Genomic DNA, 23,840 nt, shown 5'->3' with positions numbered 1-23,840 from the left:
AGAAAAATATGAAAGGAAAAAAATTTATGAGAAAAAGTAAACATACAATAAAATTAATAGATTAATCACTTATAAAACTAGTAGGAAGGTTAAAAAACAAAAGTAGTAACATCAAGTTATATCTAAAAAATTAGTTAAGGGATTCACAATACAACAAGATGTAAAATGTGACATCAAGTATATAAAATGTGGAGGATGGGAGTAAAAATACAGTACTTTTATAAAGTGTTTGAACTTAAGTGACCATCACTTTAATATAGACTGCTTAATACACACTTAAGATCCTGTGTATGAAACTCAAGGTAACCACAACCAAAAGCCTATAAAAGAAAATAATAATAATAATAATGATAATAATAATAAACAAAGAGAAAGAACTTCAAACATAACTAAAGAGAGCTATCAATCACAAGGGAAAAGAGGAAGAGAAGAACAGAAAAGAATACAAACACAAACAGAAAATAATGAACAAAATGGCAATAAGAACATAGTTATCAGTAATTACTTTAAAGGTAAATGGTCTAAATGCTCATATCAAAGGAAATAGGTTGACTGAATTGGTTAAAGAAAGAAACACAAAACAAAACAAAAAACCAAAAAACGGATCCATCTATAGCCTGCTTACAAGAGACTCCACTTCAGATATAAAGACACATACAGACAGACTGAAAGTAAAGGGATGGGCAAAATTATTCTACACAAATGGAAACAAAACAGAAAACAAAACAAAACAAAACAAAAAGCCTGGGTAGCAATACTTGCATCAGACAAAATAGACTTTAAAAAGTCTATTAACAAAAAAACAAAAGACAAATAAGATTATTACATAATGATACATGGATCATTCCAAGAATATGAGTTATTAATATGTATACATTTAACATATAAGCACCTAAGTACAAAAAGCAAATATTAACAGAAATAAAGGGAGAATTGACAGTGATACAATAATAGGAGGGAAGTTTAACACCTCAGTTACATCAATGGATAGATCATCCAGACACAAAATCAATAAGGAAACAATGTCTTTGAATGACATATTAGACTAGATGAAAATAACAGATATCCCCGAGCAACAAGAAAAGTCTCAAACAAACAATCTAAACTTACAACGAAAGGAACTAGAAAAAGAACAAAGCTCAACATTAGAAGAAAAGAAATAAAAAGCCAGAATGAGAATAAATGAAATAGAGAATAAAAAAATAAAACATCAATCAAAGAGCTGGTTCTTTGAAAAATAAATGAAATTGATAACATTTAGCCAGACTCATCCAAAATAAAAGAGAGAGTTTTACTTCTTCCTTGCCCAGTTGGATGCCTTGTACTTCTTTGGGTTTTCTGATTGCTGTGGCTAGGACTTCCAGTATTATGTTGACTAACAATGATGAGAGTGGACATCCCTATCTTGTGCCTGACTATAGAGGAAAAGCTCTGTTTTTCTCCATTGAGAATGATATTAGCTGTGTGTTTTTCATATATGGCCTTTATTATGTTGAGGTATATTCCCTCTAAACCTACTTTGTTGAGGTGTTTTTTTTTTTTTACCATGAATGGATGCTATACTTTGTCAAATGCCTTTTCTGCATCTATTGAAATGATCATAATGGTTCTTATCCTTTCTTTATTAATGTGATGTATCACATCGATTGACTTGTGAATATTGAACCACTCTTACAACTCAAGAATAAATCCCACTTGATTGTAGTGAATCATTTTTTAATGTATTGTTGGATTTGATTTGCTAGTATTTTATAGTTTATTTTTGCATCTGTGTTTATCAGGGATATAGGACAGTAGTTCCCTGTTTTTGTGGTGTCCATATTTGGTTTTGATATCAGGGTAATGCTGGCATCATAGAATGAATTCAGAAGTTCTCCTTCCTTTTGGAAGGAGTTTGAAACTATTTTGGAACAGTTTGACACAAATAGGTAATTAACTCTTCCTTAAATGTTTGGTAGAATTTGCCTGTGAATCCATCTGGTCCTGAACTTTTGTTTGTTGGTAGTTTTTGATTACTGGTTCAATTTCTTTGCTGGTTATCAGTCTGTTCAAGTTTTCCATTTCTTCCTGTTTCAGTTTTGGTAGTTTATATGTTTCTAGGAATTTATCCATTTCTCCCAGTTTGTCCAATTTGTTGGCATATAGCTTTTCATAATGTTCTCTTATAGTTATATTTCTGTGGTGTTATTTTTCCTCTGTCATTTGTGATTTTATTTGAGTCCTTTTTCTTTTCTTTTTGATAAGTCTGCCTAAAGGTTTGTCAAATTTATTATCTTTTTTAAAAGCCACTTCTGGTTTCATTGATCTGTTCTGTTGTTTTTTAGTTTCTATATTTTTTTTATTTCTGCTCTAATCTTTACTTTTTCCTTCCTTTTGCTGGCTTCAGGTTTTGTTTGTTCTTTTTCTAGCTCCTTTAGGTATAAAGTTAGGTTGTTTATTGGAGACTTTTCCTCTTGAGGTAGGCTTGTATTGCTATATACTTCACCCTTAGGACTGCTTTTGCAGTATCCCAAAGGTTTTGGATCATTGTGTTTTCATTTCTTTCCATGTACTTTTTTATTTCTTCTTGATTCCCTGGTTGATCTAGTCATTGTTTAGTAGCACGTTGTTTAACCTCCATGCATTTGTAGTCTTAAGATTTTTGTCTTGTTTTTGACTTGTAGTTTCATAAGCAAAAATATACAAAGGAGAAGACAGTTTTTTCAATAAATGATGTTGGAAAAATTGGATAGCTACATGCAAAAGAATAAAAAAAAACAGTTTATTACACTATCCACACATAAAAATTCAAAATAGATTAAAGACCTAAATGTGAGACCCAAAACCACAAAACTCTTAAAAGAAAACATAGGCAGTAATTTATTGGACATCAACCTTAGCAACATATTTATGGATATGTCTCCTCAGGCAAAAGAAACAAAAGCAAAAATAAACTATTGAGACTACACCAAAATTTAAAGCTTTGCACATAGAAAAGGAAAACAAAACAAAAAGGCAGCCTACTGAATGGAAGAAGATACTTACAAATGATTTATCCAACAAGGGGTTAATATCCAAAATATATAAAGAATTTATACCGATGTCAACACATATACACACACACAAAAAAAGAATGAAAAATAACCTACCAAATAATCAAATTTAAAAAATGAGTAGAGGACCTAAATAGAAATTTTTCCAAAGAAGATGTACAGATATAATAGACATGTGAAAAGTTGCTCAACATCACTGATCATCAGAGAAATGCAAATCAAAACTACAATAAGATCAACAACAATAACACCAACAACACAATAAGATATTACTTTATACCAGTCAGAATAGCTATTATCCAAAAACAAGAAATAAATATTGTGAGGATGTGGAGAAAAACGAACCCTCTGCACTGTTGGGGGGAATGTAAATTGGTGCAGCAACTGTGGAAAACAAAAATTAAAGATAGAACTACCATATGATCCAGTAATTCCACTACTGGGATTTACCCAAAGAAAATGAAAACACTAATTTGAAAATATATGCACATCTCATGTTTATTGTGGTATTATTTATAATAGCCAAGATAGAAAAGCAAACCAAGTGTTTATCAATAGATGAATGGATAAAGATGTAATATATATGTACCATGTAATATTACTCAGCCAAGACTGTGGATGGACCTTGAGTGTATTATGCTAAGTGAAATAAGTCAGACAGAGAAAGACAAATACTATATGGTTTCACTTATATGGGGAATCTTAAGACAAAACAAGTGAACAAAGAAACCAAACAGAAACAGACTCAAAAACATAAAGAACTAGGTGTTGGCAGGGTGGGGGGATGGGAAAAATAGGTGAAGGGAATTAAGAAGTATAAACTTCCAGTTATAAAATAAATAAATCACAGAAATGGAAAATAGAGCATAGGGAACATAGTCAATAATATTGTAATAACATTGAATGGTGACATATTACTACACTTATCATGATGAACACTGTGTTTTTTTAGAATTGTCCAATAAGTATGTTGTGCACCTGAAACTAATAATGTATTTAAAGTATACTTAAATAATAAAAAAATTTTAAGTGGGTTGTAGGTTTCTACCTTCTTCAGACAATTTTCAGACAATTTTAAGAAAATCAGAGTAATGCATACTGGAGAGGTTTTAGTGTATCAGTCAGGGTTCTCTAGAGAAAAGGAATCAAATACTATGCATATAAATAGTGACAGCTTTATGAAATTGCTTCTACTATTATGGGGACTCACAAGTTGAAATTTGTAGAGCGGGCCAGCAGGTTGGAAACTCAGGCAGGACTTAGAGGCAGAATTACTTCTCTGAGAAACTTCAGTTTTTGTTCTTAAGGCCTTCAACTAACTGGATAAGTTTCATCCATATTATTGAGGGTAATCCCCTTTACTTAAAGTCTACTGATGATAATAAATGTTAATCACATCTAAACAATGCCTTCAAAACAATATCTATACTGATGTTTCATTAAACAACTGGGCACAATGGCCTAGCCTAAGGTGATACGCAAAATTAACTCATCTATTCTTATAACTCATGTCTATCACATATTGTCTATTCATAATGTGCTTGAACCAATAAAGTTAACTAAAGACATAGTATTTACCCTAAATCCTATTTTTTTTCTGATGTACTCCAATAATACCCCCAACTTATCCTGAAATCTTGATGGTTACTCAACACTCTGATGTCAAACTTTCCTCATGCCCTCTGGATATGGTGTTTGTTCTTCTATATGGATCTTATTTGTAATGGATCACATAATATTGGTTATATGGCCAGTACCCCAACTTTAATAATCTGAACACCCAAGGAGTGATGAGATTCCAATCCTAAAATGAAGTGCAAATTTTCTTGTCTCTCTTGTAATTTTCACTGGAAACTAAAAATAATGATGATTTAAGACACGATTTCACATAACCTTGCTACAATCTGACATCTACTCCTTTCTGTGGATGGATACTTATAGTGGCTTTACTCATAATTGCCAAAATTTGGAAGCAACCAACATGTCCTTCTGTTATTAAATGGACAAATAAACTGTGGTACCTCCAGACAATGGAATGCCATTCAGCACTAAAAAAAGAAATGAGCTATCAATCCATGAAAAGACATGGAGAAAACTTAACTGCATATTACTAAGTGAAAGAAACCAGTCTGAAAATGTTACATGGCATATATGACATTCTAGAGATTCTGGAAAAGGCAAAACTATGGAGATAATAAAAAGATCAGTGGTTGCCAGTGTTTGGATGGGAGATAACTAGGCAGAACACAGAGTATTTTTAGTGCAGTGAAAATATTGTGTACGGTACCACAATGATGGATACATGTCATTATACATTTGTCCAAATCCATAGAATATATAACACCAAGAGTGAACCCTAAGATAAACTATAATGGATAATTATGATGTGTCCGTGCATGTTCATCAATTGTAACAAATGTACCACTCTAGCTGGGGATGTCGATAATGGGCAATGTAATGCATGTATGAGGGCAGAGGGTATGTGGGAAACCTCTGTACTTCCCTATAAATTTTTCTGTGAACCTTAGATGGCAAAAAAAAAAAAAAAGCCTATTCAAAAAAGTGCACGATTAAATCACTGTCCACCTCTTTATTACTCTCCCTTGTCCACATTAGCCTTAGCTCTGTTTCTAGATTTTTCCTTTTGTTTCTAAATCACATTAAGATAATTTCTTCCTTAGTGATTTTGCCAACTCTGTTCCCTCTGCTTGGCATGCTCTTTCTCTAGAATTCTAAATGTCTTTTTGTTCTTATCCTTCACATCTCAGACAAAAGTTCTTAAATATGCCTGTATCTAAATTATTCCTTTCCCTCTCAGACTGTGCATTCATATATCACTAACTCACTGTATTTTTGTATTTTTTGCTACCTGAAATTATCTCATTCATTTCTTGTTTATCTGTCATCTCCCCATACCTTCTTCTAACTCCACCGTGATTATCAATGGATTTTGAGATTTTATTGTATCCACTGTGAAATTTTTTATATCTATTGGGCCTAGATCAATGCTTATTAATTTGTACATGTCTAAAAATGTTGGTTAAACAAATACATCTGGCAAGGCTCCATTCTTGAAAAGCAGGAATATGGTATTAGCCACTCTTGAATTGGGAATGAGTACAGAGGGTCACAAATGTGCAAAGTTTCTCATTGAATATGAAGAAATCTTTGAGCTATCATTGAATATAATCACATCTGTGCCTCATTTTTAATTTAATTAAATACAGATCTTTGGGGCACCTGGGTGGCTCAGTCAGTTAAGCATCCAACTCTTGATTTCAGCTTAGGTCTTGATCTCACAGTTCGTGGAAATGAGCCTTGCATGGGGCTCCACACTGAGTATGGAGACTGCTTAGGAGCCTGCTTAAGAGTCTCTCTCTTCCTCTTCCCCCACTCTTTCTCTCTTTCAAAATAAATAAACTTAAAAAAAAAAAGAACAAGTAAAAAAATACAGATCTTTGAAGGCTGTGGGTTTATTTTGCTAATAATTAAGTAACCTTTTGTGCAAGTGTGTTAGAACATGGACAGCCAGGACAAGGCCTACAGGAAATGAGGTAGACAAATATTATATATTATATATTATATTATATATATTATTTGCCTTTAATTCTTCTGTGTGCCATGCTCTTATATTCCCACAATGAGTTATCTTTTAACTTCAGGTCCCCTACTGATTATTGTGACTGTTCTTTTCATCAGTGGAAAATTTCTCTGATAAATCCCTATATATATTCTTGACTTTAGCATGTTATTCCTTGTAGGAGAATGGGAAATTAATCCCATTGGAGCATTATATGTTATACGAGCAACCCCTGCTCTCAATTTTGCCTGAGCAGTAAGTCCTTGTTGAAGTTACGGAAGACCCTCCAGGTATGAACTTAGGTAAACTAGCTTCTTACCCTACTGATACCACAAACTATTAATGTAGTCTTTTACTTATTTGGGCGGGGGGGGGGGGGTCCTGGTTTACTCATCAATGAATAAGATCAGACTAAATTATAACTAAATTCATTTCAACTTCAAAGTAAACTCTAATACAAATTTTTATATACCATTCATATTCCCTCCTCACCAATCTTACTTGCAGGTGGTGTTAAATTTGGAAGGAATTAGCAAGTGGTAAATATTTGCAACTACATTGACTATAACAAATTATCCAGTATGTTATTAGAGAAACCCAAAATTGTTTCTGATAATTTTTCAGCATGAATAATTATTCTTCACTTAAAGAAAAGATTTGTATCTGTGCATTCATCCTCTAATTCCATTATTGTCATTTTAATAAATTAGATTTAGAGCATTGCAATTGTTATTTTAACACATTCAATTAGAGAAGCAACATGTTGAGAATACATCACAAATCTGTGACTTAAAAAAAAAACACTTTATTATACTCTCTAAAAAATCAGCTTTTAGTTATTTTCTCTGAAAAAGAACTTTAAGAATTTCAAAATATACTGTGATGGTATGACTTGGAGTGGGAGCAGAAGCAAAATTAAAATGCTACGTTAGATTTGAGAACTACTTCACCGAAGGTATCTGCTGTCACCTATGTGCTTTTAGAAAGTAATATCACCTTCATTATCTCTGCTTTGATATGGGTTTGGCATCAGCCTTCAGATACTGGAAATACTCTTCAGATGTGAGACAATAAAATAGAGTCTAGAAAAAGTGACTATTTTAGAATAAAGAAAATATGTTTCATATCCTCAGATCTTCTGTAAAAGATCATCTGTAAAAAGGGCTAAGGGCTGAGGAAGTACTATGAAATGGATTCCTACATGACTGAATACCAAGCTTCTGAATTAGTAGTCTATTCCTTGAAATAAGATGAAAGCATTTTCAGTTAGTTTTGTTTTATTTTTTAGTCTAATGGGGGGTGGAATCTCATTTATTGTACAACTACCCTCTTGTATTGTTATCAGCATGTTTATGCATATGTGTTTATTTACATATATATTCTATTCAAACATCAGGAATAAAACTTTATTTTAGAGGCAGAATTTGTACAGTGAGAGAGAGAGAAACCACAAGAAATGTTACATTGTTTTAATGCATATTAATGAATGAGTGACCACCTGAACACAAAGCTGTTTATAGGAGTCTTTCTGGTTCTCCAAATTTGTAGCTAGAATACTTTATTTAATGACAATTATGACAGTCTCAATTTTTTTTTAGCTCCACCTATTCCTATTTTTTATAGTCTTGTCTGCCTCCAGACTCCAAAATGGGGCTAGTCATGCTTCTAGGGCATAAATGGTCAAAAGACATTTTGAAAGTACTAGGACAGAAAAAGCAGACAGAAGCAGTATCTCCTTGACATGAACAGAGAGTAGTGTCTTAGAAAACAGTGAAAAGCTGTATAGCTTCAGTAACATTTGTACAGTTAAGACTCAGTGTGTCTTATTTTCAGTAGGGTGCTGGGTGAGCACAGGGTAATGACAGCCTGACACCCCAGGAGCAGCCGTTTTGTGACTCTAAGGCTTCCTACATCCCTTGAGAATGCAAAGTACCCCAAAGAGCCCTATTTGCTTCACATTTTACTAGAAGCCAATAGTTTTCCAACATAGTACTAACCAAAAACAGAGTAACAACTTTCTATTTTTTTTATACAGAAAGAAGTATTTGATATGAAAGGGAAACATTTCAAAGCAAATTGAAAGTTACCTGAAAATAGTAATGTCCAAGGAAGAAGAAAAAAGTAAAACCAAGACCAAAATGGCTTTTGAAGTTCTTCGTATGTTTCTGAACTGCCACAGAAATTTAGGGCTGGTACAGTGAAATTCAAGTTAAACAATGGAAATAATTGAAAGAAAAAAATAGTTCATTAAAGAATAAGGTGGTATGATATTGGTGAGATAACAAAATGATACATCAAAAAACACATGTGGAAAAGATTCACAGATATTTGATGCTTACGAAATTAAGATTAAATTTAGTAGAAAGAGAGGAACTCTTCAATTACAAGGACTGCAAAGGACTCCTAAAATGACATTTAGGATTAAGGATCAAATAAAACACCTAAATAACCTAAGAGGTTGCATATGCAGTATTGCACTACTCATGACCCAAGGAAATAGATTATTGTGTCCTATTCTAGAAGCAAGACATTAATCTCATGTAAAGATTATTTGGTTATAGTGTAGAGATAGGTTTTTCTTTAGACATTCTATTTCTAAGAGTTCTCTAAAATCCTGGGTCTATATAAGATCTGTAAAAAGGGCTAAATCCTTTAATAAAAGTTTCCATTGAACTTTTAAATCTGTTGGTTCTCTCTGTTGATAAAATGAGAAATCTTTAAATTCCTTCTCTATAAAGCCTTTTAGAAACCTCTAGCTAGTGACTTTTCCACCTTTCAAGTTTGAGAGCTTAACAGTCTTCAACTCATCATGCACTCTTGGGAATAAATCCAAGTTTTGTTGGGCCTGAAGCTTATACATTGGGGAGGGACAAATTTAAGAGAAAGAATACAATTTATAAATACAAAATGAGGCATAGGGCCTCAAAGGTAAATGAGCTGTGCTGAGATTTATGCCTGATCATGGTTCGAGGTAAATCAGCCCCACAATGTAGCTTAAGGAAACTAGATCCTTTGTTTGCTTACATTTATTATAACATGATATGCAATGGAGCAATCTGTGTTATCCCTGAATTGTAGTTAAGCCCTCAAAGCTAACAGCAATGGATGATAAACATCCTAAATTCTAAGTAGAGTTTCTAGATACATTCATGAAAATTCACTAAGAGGTAGCCCAGGTAATCCTTTGACCGCTTTCTCCCACAGCCATAACTAGCCCTTGTAAGATTAGTTAGAGACTTATTATGCAGGTTTTTGAATTAAATTCATAGGATCAGAGAGTTCTGTGGGCTTTTTCACCAATAAATCCATGTTGCAGGGGTATCCAAAAGATTGGAGAGACAGGTATCTTCTATCCTGGCTAGATGTTTGCTAACTTGTAGGTATTCCAATGTCTGGCCTATGCTTTTCCTGGAGCTGAGCATGCAAAAATCCTTAGGAGAAGTCCACATATGTTCTCAGGAATTAGAAACATAAAATGAGCAAAGAGGTTACTTAGAGTATGCTACAATGGTAGCAATTGAAGAAGCCACACAACCAGTGTTTGGTTTCACAAAGAGACATGAGTTTTGGTGTCCTAAGTAGACAAGATTTTTTAACACCTGAAAATGAAACTTTACAGTTTCTGCAAAGCAATCATAAAGGGTCATCAAACATGAGAAAAAGCGATCTGAACTGTTCGCATGTTTGAAGTTCATAGTGCAAGAAAGATAAAATTCTTTCTTACTTACCCTCTATGGAGCTCTTGTCATTCAATAAGGGAGTTATACTTACTTAGAAGTCATGTATTTTTAAGTTCTCTTACAATGAGCTGGTAAACTCCTTGGAGAGAATTAAGTTTACACTTGTTTATATTTCCTATGCCACTTGATATAATGCTTTCAATATTGTATCTGTTTCATAAACACTGATTATTACTTACCTGTACTCTGTTCATCATCAGTTGGACACTGTGGTGATGAAGGGGTAGTTTTCAGAGAACTGACTTAGCACAGATACACAGCTAATTTCCTACATTTTGTATCACTTTGATGAAATAAAAAATGTTTTCACAATTCTGGAAAGTCAGCATTTTTTCTATTCCTTTCAGGCATTTTGAATATATAGCAGTGAAGGTTTGTTACCTATAATCCAACTAGTGCTGAATAATGAAATCCATATGTACTCTCCACAGCAACAGGAAAACTCAAATTTTCGCCAAACTTTTCCTTCATCTGATTCCTAGACATAGGCACTGAATTGCTGATGATAATGTAATTATGTCCCAGCTTTGAAATGTCAGCTATCAATTTCTCCTTAGCACCTTTGAAATGTGACAGAATCTCTCATTTGAACCAATTCCTCAGCTTTCTCATCGAACACGATCTCCTTTGATGCAATGCAGTTCATATTGTTTTGAAACATTCGACACATGTTTTCAATAAGGAAAATTTCAGTCTTTATAAACCCATTAAATTAAAATCGTAAGAATTCCTGAGCACATCAAAAGAAGGAGCTCACATAGGATCTGCAAAAGATGACCCCAGGATGTGAACAAACTGGGAAACAGTGAACAAAGTGTGAACAGGGAACAAACTGGTTAAGATTTCTCCAGAACCAGATTACCACTAAAACCAGAGGCTAAATGCTCTAAGTTTGTTCCTGCTCAATTAGCTAATCACACCACCCAGCCCGATGGCTTCTACTCTTCTGTTATTAAAAACCAATGGAACCCGGGGCGCCTGGGTGGCTCAGTCGGTTAAGTGTCTGACTTCGGCTCAGGTCATGATCTCGGGGTCCGTGAGTTTGAGCCCCACGTCGGGCTCTGTGCTGACCACTCAGAGCCTGGAGCCTGTTTCAGATTCTGTATCTCCCTCTTTCTCTGACCCTCCACCATTCATGCTCTGTCTCTCTCTGTCTCAAAAATAAATAAACATCAAAAAATTTTTAAAAAAAATAAATAAAAACCAATGGAACACAATCTGGCTGGACAAAACAGAGCTTCCCTTGCACAAATAGCCTTTGATTTTTCCATGGCATCCCTTACACTTTCCCTCTTTCTCAGTGAGAGAACCAAGCTACTACCCAGGGATATGGAAGTCCAAGTCTCCAGTACATGGATATTCTTATTTTCATAGGTCCTCAGAGAACTTATCCTTGTATATCCTTCACAGGAAGCTGGAGTTTCCCTCTTTATGTCTTTCCTGCCAATCCTATCTCATCACTGAATGAAATCTCTGACTAACAACTCTGTTTCTCCCTGATGCTTAGCTGTTGCCACTGCCCCAATGTCCTGAGGACTGTCTCCCAGAGCAGACACTTGTCAAGGAGAAGGAGGTGTGACAGATTCTCAGAATATCCCCTGTTCCTCAGTGCCCTTCTCTCAGAACTGGTCTTTCTTCACTTCCAAAATTCAGCAGTCATCCATTTTTGCTTTTGCATTTTTCATAAAATATATGAAATATTTTATATCATATAGACATGATATGTTAGATATTACATGACTGTGTATTTGTAATTTGATTATTAGTTGTGATACAACTAAAATACATGTAAAGACAATGAAATCTGCCTCTTACTGAACTAAGGCCCAAAGAATCACAAGGTAATTACTTCCTAGCTTTTCCCCATGAACAAACTCACACAAAGAAGGGAAAAGCATTATCTCAACACCATTTGAGATACAACAGGCCAACCAAAAATATTATTATTTATTACTCTTTCTACGATTCCACATTTTACATGATTTAAAACCTAACATAGTAAAAATGAACTGAAAAGTTTCAAAATTGTTTTGAAGAGTCTTTAAAAACCTGAGAGACTGATTTAAAACCTATAGCTTTCCTCCAAGATGCTTATGAAGCCACTAGAGAATACTTGTGTCAAGAAAGAAGATACCTTCCAAACACAAGATTCCTTTCCAATATCATATATATAGTCATTCTTTATGGTTCAATATCCAATCAGAGGTACCAATTAAATCATCACAGTACTACATTCAACTTATTTATGCTTGAAAAATCATTCATGAAACTGTGTTTTAAAGAAGAAATAGTAAGCAATACACCAGTAATTGCCTGAAACCCTTTCAACATTGACACATTACTTCTCATAATAATTTCGTGAAATAAGAACTATTATAATCTCCATTTTACAGTGAGGAAATTGAGGCATGAAGAATAGGAGACAGTCACACTTTGAAACCAGGCTTGATGCTGGCTTCAAAGTCCACGTGCTTAACCACTACAATGAAGAAATTTATTCCAGGGCACCTGGGTGGCTCAGTCAGTTAAGTGTCCAACTCTTGATTTCGGCTCAGGTCATGATCAATCTCAAGGCCATAAGATCGAGCCCCACATCAGGCTCCATACTGGACATGGAGTGTGCTTGAGATTCTCTCTCTCTCTCTGCCCCTCCCCTGCTTGCTCGCGTGTGCTGTCTCTCTCTCTTTCAAAAAAAAAGAAAAAAGAAATTTATTCCATTATAAAATACTTTTAGAGATGAATAAAGGAAGCAGTATAAAATGGGTCAATGCTTTGAATAAATTTATAGGTGGGGTGACACATCTCTCAGTATATAACACTTACCAGATTTAAAAAGAATAGAGCTGCCAATCACCTCAAAGTGGCTAGAATAATCACATGGAAAAGCGCTTTGCAAAGTGAAGGAAAAAGAGATGTTAAAAGTAATTAAGATAAAGTTTCACTGTCTCCACTTTATATGTGTGATCTTACAGACACTAAGAGGTAAGGATCTGTTCTCTGTTTTATTATTTGTAGAATAATTATATTCATCACTGTATATTTTTTCAAACCAGATCTATTCTTTATAGAAGAAAAGGGTAGAATTTACTGCCCATTCAATTCTGAAATGCCAAATATATACTCAAAAGTTTAGTGCTTCGAGGAGAAGGGGAAAAAAAAGTTACAGAGAGGGAGGGAGGCAAACCATAAGAGACTCTTAAATACTGAGAACAAACTCAGGGTTGATAGGGGATGGGGGGGAGGGGAAAGTGGGTAATGGGCATTGAGGAGGGCACCTGTTGGGATGAGCACTGGGTGTTGTATGGAAACCAGTTTGACAATAAATTATATTTAAAAAGTTTAGTGCTTCTATTTTTTAATTTGAAGGTGCTCTGACAAAGTCTAGACGTAAATAATAATAAAAGTAAGAAATGCTATTGTATCAGACTACATATTTCCATTAAATTAAAAAAACTTGGAAATTTAGAAACATTTAATAATAAGACTAATTTGTATCTAAAATGTTAAGATTATCTTAAATCTAAAATGTCAAAGGCAATAAATGATAAATTAATTTGGTTTCTAAAATGTAAATGCACATTCTTTCTTATAAAACACTCAAAAATAACGTTCATCGTAAAAAAAAAAATTCCAATCCCTAACATTAACACTGATCAGGTGACTTTGTAAAACACTATTTCTTAACTTCAGTTTTTCAATATGAGAAGGGGAGTGAAACAATTCTCTCAGTAGGAAATGCAGAAATTGTAGAATATTGCATTTAATGTACTGAAAAGGCCATTTTATAGAAGAATGAATGTATGCTCTGTACTTTATTTAGAGTTATCCACATTCAATATCCCCTACTTACCCACCTGATTTATATGACTTTTGCTCTTTTTAGTTAAAGAAAAGTGGTGATATTTCAATTACCATAAATATGCAGATATGCATTGTTAAAATACATACATAGTACTTGAGTTACCTCTCTAGACTGTAAACGTGGGGTTGAATAGATAGATAAGTGAATGGAGAAATAAATTTAGAAATTATTGAACTGTTGCTAACTATTGCACAGGATAATTCAAAGGTAAATAAAATGATACTTTAATTCCCTTTGTGCAATAGAGGAGGAAAGAGCAAAAATTTTTATTATGTCAGTCATTGTACTTTTCCAAAATATCTACATTGGATTCTGTATTTATAATTTCTATCTTTTAATTAATATTCTCTATTTTCAGACATTGTCATCATACCCTCCTTTTTCTTCTTTCAGCATAATTAGTTTTTAAAACATATTTATAGTGCCCACTTTGATGTCTATCAGGAATATCTGACAGCTGGGTCTTCTCAAAGGCAATTTCTGTTGCTTGCTTTTTTCCTTTGTGTGTGGGTTACATGCTCCCGCTTATTTGCATGACTCAATTCCTCCCGCCCCACCCCACCCCCCATCCCCTGAAAAAAAGTTGCTACATGGTAGCAAATCTAGACGCGGATTTCCCCTCTCCACCTCCTATTTGGGACCTGTTTGCTTGTTTGTTTATTTAGAGACTTGGCTGGAATGTTTTATTAAAGTCTATCTCCTTTGCACTGTGCAGCCTCTGATGTTGCTCCACAAGTTCACAGTCACCTTGGCATGGCAATGCTTCCAGCAGGCCTTTGTGTCTTTCCCTGATCTCAGTTAAACTGTCTCTCTAGGTACCACACACAGTTGTTAGCCTCTGGGATTTGCTGGTTGGTTTCTCTATCGTTTTTAACAATGCTCCAGGACACAAACTGCTTTCTAGTCGTATCCAATTAAATTTGGATCCCTTTGCATGAGGCTCGTCTTTGAGGTTTTTTCCAATCCCCAGAGGGCTCTTGGCCATCTTTCCCTGATTCTCTGGCGAACTTCTGGCTGGTCTACAGTCTAGCTTGTTACTCAAATGGAGTAACAGCTTCCTCTTAATTACTTATTATAAAAGTTTCCTTATTTTCAAGGGTGCTCTTAGGCCTGACCTTCCCCACACTCTGAAAAGGTCAATTTCCTCCAAGAGATCTTCAAAGCTGTCTGTTTCTATGGCCTCTGTCCCTAGGCAAAATCTCTGTGCCACTTCTTAGGAAACGGGAACAAAAACAATGGCCCACTTTTCTCAGAGTGACACCTTAGGAGGATGCTGGGTAGGGGCAGCAGCCCGTGGTCTTCTCTGCTTGTGTCTCCCAGGCTGGAATCTCTGCCCTGACTCTTTGGGATTAAGGTTTCCATTAGTGGGGGCTGAGCAGAGGATGAGAGCCCCAGAATAGACCTCTCAGGTGCTGTTGTCTCGAACAGATCTTGAGTAACACAAAGCTTGTTGGACGGACAGGGGATGACAAATGTTGGTGGCCTCCCTCTTCTGGGCAGATACTATATCCCTTGACTGGGAGCTGAGGAGAGAGGGGACCCCATCCCTTTGGATGCCATCTTTTGTTAGTGAAGCTTCCATCATGCTGAGCTGGGTTGTGGCTAAAAATGCCACCGATTCTCACTGTTCTCAGTGAGATTTAGTAGATTTCTTTGAATAAATCTATCTTCATTTGATGTACTCCCTAAAGACAATTTCCAGACATCTAGATAAATAAATATTTTTACCAGATATAATTGTTCCACTGAAGAGAGAATCCATGGAGCTTCTTACCCTGTTATTTTGTAGTTACCTTATATTTTAGTCTTCACCTTGTTGGGATTTTAAAGCACTAATGGAGTCAATTTTATTTCAAGAGCAGTGTGCAAAATTAGTGAAGCATTTAATAAATATAAACCATGATAGGAGAAGTGAGCTGTAGCATTCATTTGCTATTGAAGAATTAATGCTTAATAGACTATAAAAGTTCCTTATAATGATAATGTAATTTGATGAATTTCAGGTATTGAATTAGTGTTCACTATTTTATAATAAAATAATACATAACCAAAATGGACCAAATAGTTTATTTTTGTTTTAAAAAGCTTTAAGAAGCGAGAGAGTGAACTGTATTTTATGGCAACTCTTTACTCACCTCTGACAAAAATATGTCCAACCACAAATGAAATCTAACCTGTCCGGCTACCCTGGGAACCAGTCAGCACCAACATTTCAGGAGGGGCCATTCATAACTAAGCATGGGTTGAACCATTTGAAAAGAAAAAAAAAACAAAGCACCTATAGATTTTGTTAGGGCATATCTAGGAAAATAGAAAAATAAAACTCCCTTTTAACAGTAATATATTCACATCTTATATGTCAATATATTCCACAGAAGCCCAGAGATAGACAAGTTGCCAAAAACTAAACATGTTCTCTAAGAAATGTAAAAGCAAATACATACGATCTGATATTTTTAAATAAGAGGCTCTGTGTACAACATAGTATGGTAAATTGTGGGTGCCTTCCATAGTTTGCTTCTCAAATTTTGCATTTTTAAGCTGTCTTAAATTTTCAAGGTCTAGTTTATAGCCAGGAGAGGAACTAACACAGATACACCCATACACACATGCACACAAGCATGTGTAAGCACATACACACACACACACACACACGTGCACATGCACACACACACACACACACACACATGAGACAGAGGCTGTCTAGTATATTTAGTTGACTTCTCCAAGATTTTCTGCATGTGTGTGTGTTTTGTATTTTCTTTATTTCTAATGTTTATTTTTGAAAGAGAGATAAACAGAGAGAGGGAGAGAGAAAGCACACAAGCATGACCATGAGCAGGGCAAGGGCAGAGACAGACTCTGCATTGACAGCCGTGAGCCCTATGCAGGGCTCAAACTCACAAACCGTGAGATCGTGGCCTGAGCTGAAGTCTGGTGTTGAACAGACTGAACCATCCAGGCACCCCTGCATTTTCGCTACACTTTGTCTACATGTCTAGCTGGAGATTTCTCTTTATTCCTCATGTTTGAAATTATGTGTGCTTTTTTCACTTTGAATATAAAAGTCTTTCATTAAATCTGGAAAATTCTTATCCATTACCTCTTCCTCCTTTCCTTTTAATTTCTTTTTCTTAGGCTGAACATTATCTGTATGTCTTGCTTACATATTTTGTAACCTTATTCCACTCCAGGTTGCATGTCAGTGATCTTATCAGGTCTATATTCTAGTTCATTTATATCTTTTCATCTGAGACTAATTTGCTCTTTAACCTGTCATTGAGCTTTTAAGAATTTTATTTTCCATTTCCAGTTGTATTTAGCTATTTTTCAAATGTGCCTTTTCTTTTTCGTTTATCTTATAGTTGTTATTTATCTTACTTGTAGTTGTTATTCTCACTTTTCTCTCTAGTTCTATTATCTCATGTTATTGGAGTATTAATTCTGTTATTGTTATCACATCTCTTGGTTCTAAAATTCATCAGATTGCTGTTTATTTTTTAACTCTAGAATACTGGAGCTTTTACCAAGACTGTAAAGGCAAATATTTCACTCATTAATAATTCTAAAACAAGCAAAATAAAACAACGTCACTATGTCTATTAAGGAATTGACTAGCAGAAGGGAGGATAGTCTTTCCCTAAACTCTAAGTCATAAGTGGCTCTCTTGTACTGGACCTTAATTCTGAAAGCCTTTGAAAATGTGGTAAAAGCAATAGCCCTTTCCTGTGCAGATATACTATCCAATAAAAAGACAATTTTCAGGAGATTCTAGGAACTCCTAGGGGGTCCATGACTATGGATGCAGAAATACTCTAGTACATTTAACCTAATATACCTCAATATCTGTGGTTAAGGAAATTGCTTCTAAGGGAGGAATTAAACTATTTATAAATTTATAAATTAAATGTTTTATAATACACTCAAAATGAGATAATTTCCAGAAGATTCATAATTTTCTAAGACATAAAACTAAGGTATAGAATTTAAAGTTTATCTCAGGGGCACCTAGGTAGCTCAGTCAGTTAAGTGTCTGACTCTTGATTTCAGCCCAGGTCATAACCCCAGAGTTGTGGGATGGAGCCCCACACTGGGCTCTGTGCTGAGCATGGACCCTGCTTAGGATTCTCTCTCTCTCTCTCTCTCTCTCTCTCTCTCTCTCTCTTTCTCCCTCCCTCCCTCTGCCCTTTCCCTAATTCACGCTCTCTTTAAATAAATAAACAAATAAACAAATAAATAAATCTCAAATATAAAAAATCAGAAGCAGAGATGCACCAAAATATTTTTAAGTCTCAAATCTGGCCCAAGTTATAAAATTCATCCTCAGTTTGTATTAATGATGTTACCTTGGAGATTTCATGGTAAAAATAATAAAATCAGTAAAATGAAGAGACATTTTCCAGATATTTTATCCTTTGTCATTTCACATCCATTCATATCCATTCATCCATCCATATACAAATATTTTTGAGCTCCTGCTTTTACATGGAAGGCTTATAGTCATAAATAACAAATCATATAGATTCTCTGCAAAGATTGAGTAGAAGCCATTCAAAAAGGTAAGAGGTAATTTTAAACATGAACATAATAAAACAATTAACATTTGCTGATTTCTAAGTTCTGTACTAAGTTATCTGTATGCCTTATATCAGTCAGTCCATAAAACAACCCTAAGAAATGCCCCCCCGCACTTGTTACAGGTAAGAAATCTTAGGACAGAGAGGTCAACTTGCTTATGGATATTAAATGGTAGACTTTGGATTAAATCCAGACAGGGTGACTCAGGAAGTGGGTTTATGGAAGGTTTTCCAGAGGAAGTAACATCATAACTAAAACCTGAAGCATTTAGTGCAAACTGAGACTGGGGAAGGATGTTATAGAAATAAAGAAGCATACGAACAAGCCATGGGGCAAAGAAAAAAACATGGCATATTTGGAAATTTTTAAATGTTTAGGTCTAGCTGTCAAAATGTGCCAGCAAGGGGACAGCAAGAGTGAGATGCTCAAGAGCTAAAATGACCCCATGAAGGAAAGGTTGAGCCTTGATAATGGGGTTACTTTAAGTGCAAAATAGAACTGCACATTGGTTTTAAGTTGGGGAATGGGCAATAGATTAGAGAGAAGTCAGATCAATTTAGGTCACTGCAATAATCCAAGTAAGGGACAATATTTATTCAAACCCAGGTAGTCACTGTGGTGGTGGACAAAGTTGGGCAATCTTGAGAATAAAAGAATAGAAGGTAAATTGGACAAGACTTCTAATTTCTTGGATATCAGAGTAGAAGAAGAATAAATAGATGTGGATGATACTCAGTTTTCCAGCTTGAATAATCAGAAGAATGGTGATATCATTAATGGAGACCTAGAACACAAGAATGGGGACATATTTAGAGGAATAGGATAGTTTTACTTGCTATACAAACATGCTGACTTAGCTGACTGGTCAATGCAGGAAGAGTTGTACAGAAAAGACTTTGAAATGAAAGAGATTGGAACTTGAAATGTTGATTGGGGACTCTGCAAACCAGAGACAGCAGAGTGGATGAGATTGCAAAAAAGAGGCTTGAAATGAGATGCAAATTATACCCAAGACAGATACATGGAGTAAAACTCTTTGAAGGACAAAAGGGGAAGAAAAGCTTGAAAAAGACCTGATAGGGAATGAGGTGGGTGAAAAAATAAATAAACAAAGGCTGAAAACACAAGATGGGAAACAAACTTTAAATTTGTAACTGTCTTTATAACAAACATATAAAAAAAAACTAAATGAACAAACCTAGAAGAGTTCTAACTTACCTTTTTATTTATTACAAAAACCAGTACGGTACTAAATGTTGCTCAAAGCTTCACAAGAAGATCTAAACATGCTACCTAAATTGGAACTGGCAGAGACAAGCTTAGGGAATATGATAAACTAATGCAATGCTTTATTTTGTTATGTGAAAAAACTACCCGTGGAAAAGAGAAAATAGAAGCAAGAAAATGGGATCCCTAAGAGAAATAAACTATATTCATCTGTTAGAAGAGGAAGTAGATACAGAGGATTCTTTTTACAGTCTTATCACTATGGGGATAATCTAAGTGAAAAAGCCAAGTATGACAAACACAAAATTAAGTACTGCATCAAAATATGAGAAAAAGCCTCAAAGCATTAGAGATAATTGCTCTAGTTTTGATTTTAAAAAATCAATTGTTGATACCTAATTTTGATCATTATTTACTTAAAGGTTAACATAACCATAGATTTATACTTAATATAGAGTTATTTATGATATGAAAAGCAAGATCATATTAAAAAGCAAGTATATATCAGTAAGCAAGTATATATATGTTTCCTTGGAGAAGGAAACTGGTATTTCCTGGTATCTCTTTTCTTTCCCATTCATATCTTTCTTTTTTCACATGGTTACACACTTTTCTACATAAATAATATTTACACATTTTCTTTAGATTGCCCAAGTGAGGAACCAATTTGCTAATTTGGGCTTTCAATATTTTAATAATGAAGACCTAACAAAAATGTTATAATTTATCATAACCACTAATAATAGCAAATAATTCTTTTAAAAATTTAGAAATCTACAAATTAAAATACGAATTCAATTAAGTTGCAATAATATTCCCCAATGGCGTTTAAGGAAAGGTCAAGGCTAAGAGAAGTACATGATTCAAGAAGATTGCTTTGATCAACTTAAATGTTTCTAAAAGGTTGAAAATATTGAGAACAGAAATGCTTCTGTTGGGCGTGGCAATGGTGATCTTGCTTCAGATCATTGCTGGCCTTGGCCAAAGAAATGGTAGGAGCAGATTTTGGATTTCAGAGGTTTGAATGAGTGGATTTGAAATGGTTATCGCTAATGGTATCACTTTTGAGAAGTATGCCAATGTAAAGAAAATGGAAGAGGGGTCATGCAAGGGGATTTTGAAGATAGAATTCCTAAAGCATGTTTATGGGCTAGTGAGTATAATGCCAGTGATTCAGATGAAATTTTTACTCCCTTATTCCACAAAAAAAGTTTTTCCTTTGTTTTCATATTCATTTTCATTTATTCCTAAATAAAGACAAATATATGTATTTCTGGTAATTACTAATGAAGAGTGTCCGTAGATTCCCTCGTGGTCTTTCTCATATTTTACTAAGATATTGTTTGCAGTGGAATTTTACAATGGAATTTACATTGTTATGTTTATAGCTGATGATCAAGTTGTTGTCCATGGCTCCTAGATCAGTTCCCAGTATTCATTCATCTATCCACCCATCCACTCATCCATTCAGCTTGTTTCTGTAGGCTTACTCTGTGCAAGAAATTAAACTAGCATGGACTTTCCAGACTGAAACAGTTGAATTCTGATCTATTGTCTCTCTTATCTTAGTCTATTACACTGTTAACCAATTCAGAATATGAAGAACAAACAACTAAACAAATAAAAAAAAATCACTTCTTACATAGACTATATGAACTCTCCCCTCTTTTCCTTTGCCTCCACAGGAAGAAACTATAACAAAAATATAATTATATTCAAAAATATTAATTTTATAAAGTAATGAGACAAAACACAAACTGTGAAAAATATTTATAATATATGGAAAAATATGGCTCATATTCTTACAAGATTTAAAAAACCAATTAGAAAACAAAGATTACCAATTTGGAAAATGATGAACAGGCAGTTCTCACGAAATAAAAAAGCTGATAATAAGATAACTGTTTAACTTCCTAATAATAAAAAATTAAGCAACAATGAGAAAACGTATTTTCCTTCTTATATTATCGATGAATATGAAGAATATTAAAACCTAGTGTTGGTGAAATATTTAGAAACTGACACTTTCCTATAATGCTAAGGGGACGGTCAATCGGTACAATCTTTTTTGAAGACAATGTTGACAAACTGTATTAAATCTTACAGTGTGAATTCTTTTGACCCTAGTAATACCACTGCTTAAAATGTTTTATTAGGGAATTCATTAAAATCCAATGCAAAGATTCATGAAGAGAGTGTAGAGCTATGGTATTTATAATTGCAAAAAAACTAGAAATACTTAAATGTCCTTCAACATATATATTTAATATTATATTCCAATAATATATTCCAACATAACAAGGATTTGGTTAAAGAGATTATATTGTATGTTTATAATGGAATACAATATAACAATTAAAAATTATCTCATAAATAATATTTATATAAATATGTATATTATATTCATTAGTGATAATACTATACATTTAAAATATAAATATATATATCTGGATATCTCTCTTTATAAACCATATTTATATTTATATATAAACATATATACATTTATATTTATAATAGATATCCACACATATTTATTTATATTCATATAGAGAAAAAGGAATTAATTAACAATAATATTTAAGTGGCAAGATTATTGTTGATTTTTGAAATGTGTTTTTCAAAATTGTTTGCACTGAGCACATATTACTTTTATATAGAGAAATAATTGCTATTTTAAACACATCAGAGTGAATTATTATTATTTTCCTACTTCCTAATGTTAGGTTGCAGAGAGCTGCATCCTTTGAAAGTATGTAGAAAAAGAGATCATGACTTCTATTTCAAAAGATCAAACTGAGTACAGTTTCTCTTTTCTTTCTCAAATCCATGAAATTAAAAAAAAAAAAACCTCTTAAGTAATATTGACCTTAAATCTCTTCAACAACATAGGAAAACAAACGGAGAACCCCCTGATGAACTAAAGGAGGTAAGGGACATTTTGGGGAAGAAAATTAAGTAAGATTCACTTAAAGAGTGCTTACCATTAGATGAATAAAGAAAATGTGGTATACATATGCAGTAGATTATTCAGCCATCAAAAAGAAGGAAATCCTGCCATTTACAACATGGATAGACCATAAGGACATTATGATAAGTGAGAAAAGTCATACAGAGAAAGACAAATACTGTATGATATCACTTATATATAGAATCTAAAAAAGCCAAACTTGTAAAAACAGAGAGTAAAATAGTGGTTACCAGGGGCTGGGGAGTAGGCAAATAGGACAGATGTTTAAAGATACAAACTTGCAACTAGTGGATAAATAAATCCTAGAGATCTAATACACAGTATGGTGAATATAGACAACAATATTGTATTCTAATCATCAAACTTGCTAAGTGACTAGATCTTAATTATTCCCACAAGCATAAACGTCATGTGGTAGAGTTGCTAACGATTGCTACAGCAGCAATCATACTGCAATATATAAATGAGTCAAATCAATATGTTGTACACCTTAAATTTACACAATGTTATATGCCAAATATATGTCAATTAAAAACAGAGAATCATCAAAACAAAATAGGCAACAAGAGAGTGTTAATCAAGAAGGGAGTGCTTTGTTCAAAGAGTGTTCTATACTTACAGAAGATGAATCCTTGGAGTAGGAAATGAATTAGGGACAAGACATAGGATGATTAGCTGAGATCACGGTTAATGGTTCATGGATCATGGTTAACAGAAAGCAGGCAAGTCACCCCTGTTCATGGTGTTAATCTTGGGTTAGGCAGAAGCAAAAGGGGGTCTGCTTCTAGGTGGAAGCAATGAGCATGGGCGTTTGGATTAGAAAACCAGCCATAGTGCCAGCTACTCCTCAACG

At 34.1% G+C, this 23,840-nt stretch overlaps 1 long non-coding RNA gene across 1 annotated transcript in view; it reads right to left on the bottom strand.

Moving 5' to 3' along the window:
* Positions 1-11,850: 11,850 nt before the first annotated feature.
* LOC128315594 (uncharacterized) overlaps positions 11,851-23,840 on the bottom strand; it is a 71,233-nt gene continuing 59,243 nt past the window's right edge. Inside the window, exon 3 of the long non-coding RNA XR_008298517.1 lies at positions 11,851-13,031. This is a non-coding gene — a long non-coding RNA (uncharacterized LOC128315594). The remainder of the gene's footprint in view (positions 13,032-23,840) is intronic.

The sequence above is a fragment of the Acinonyx jubatus genome, chromosome B2 (genome assembly GCF_027475565.1).
Source record: "Acinonyx jubatus isolate Ajub_Pintada_27869175 chromosome B2, VMU_Ajub_asm_v1.0, whole genome shotgun sequence".
NCBI classification, from domain to species: domain Eukaryota; kingdom Metazoa; phylum Chordata; class Mammalia; order Carnivora; family Felidae; genus Acinonyx; species Acinonyx jubatus.
The sequence above is the reverse complement of the archived record's forward strand: the minus strand, read 5'-3'. Positions and strand labels throughout refer to the sequence as shown.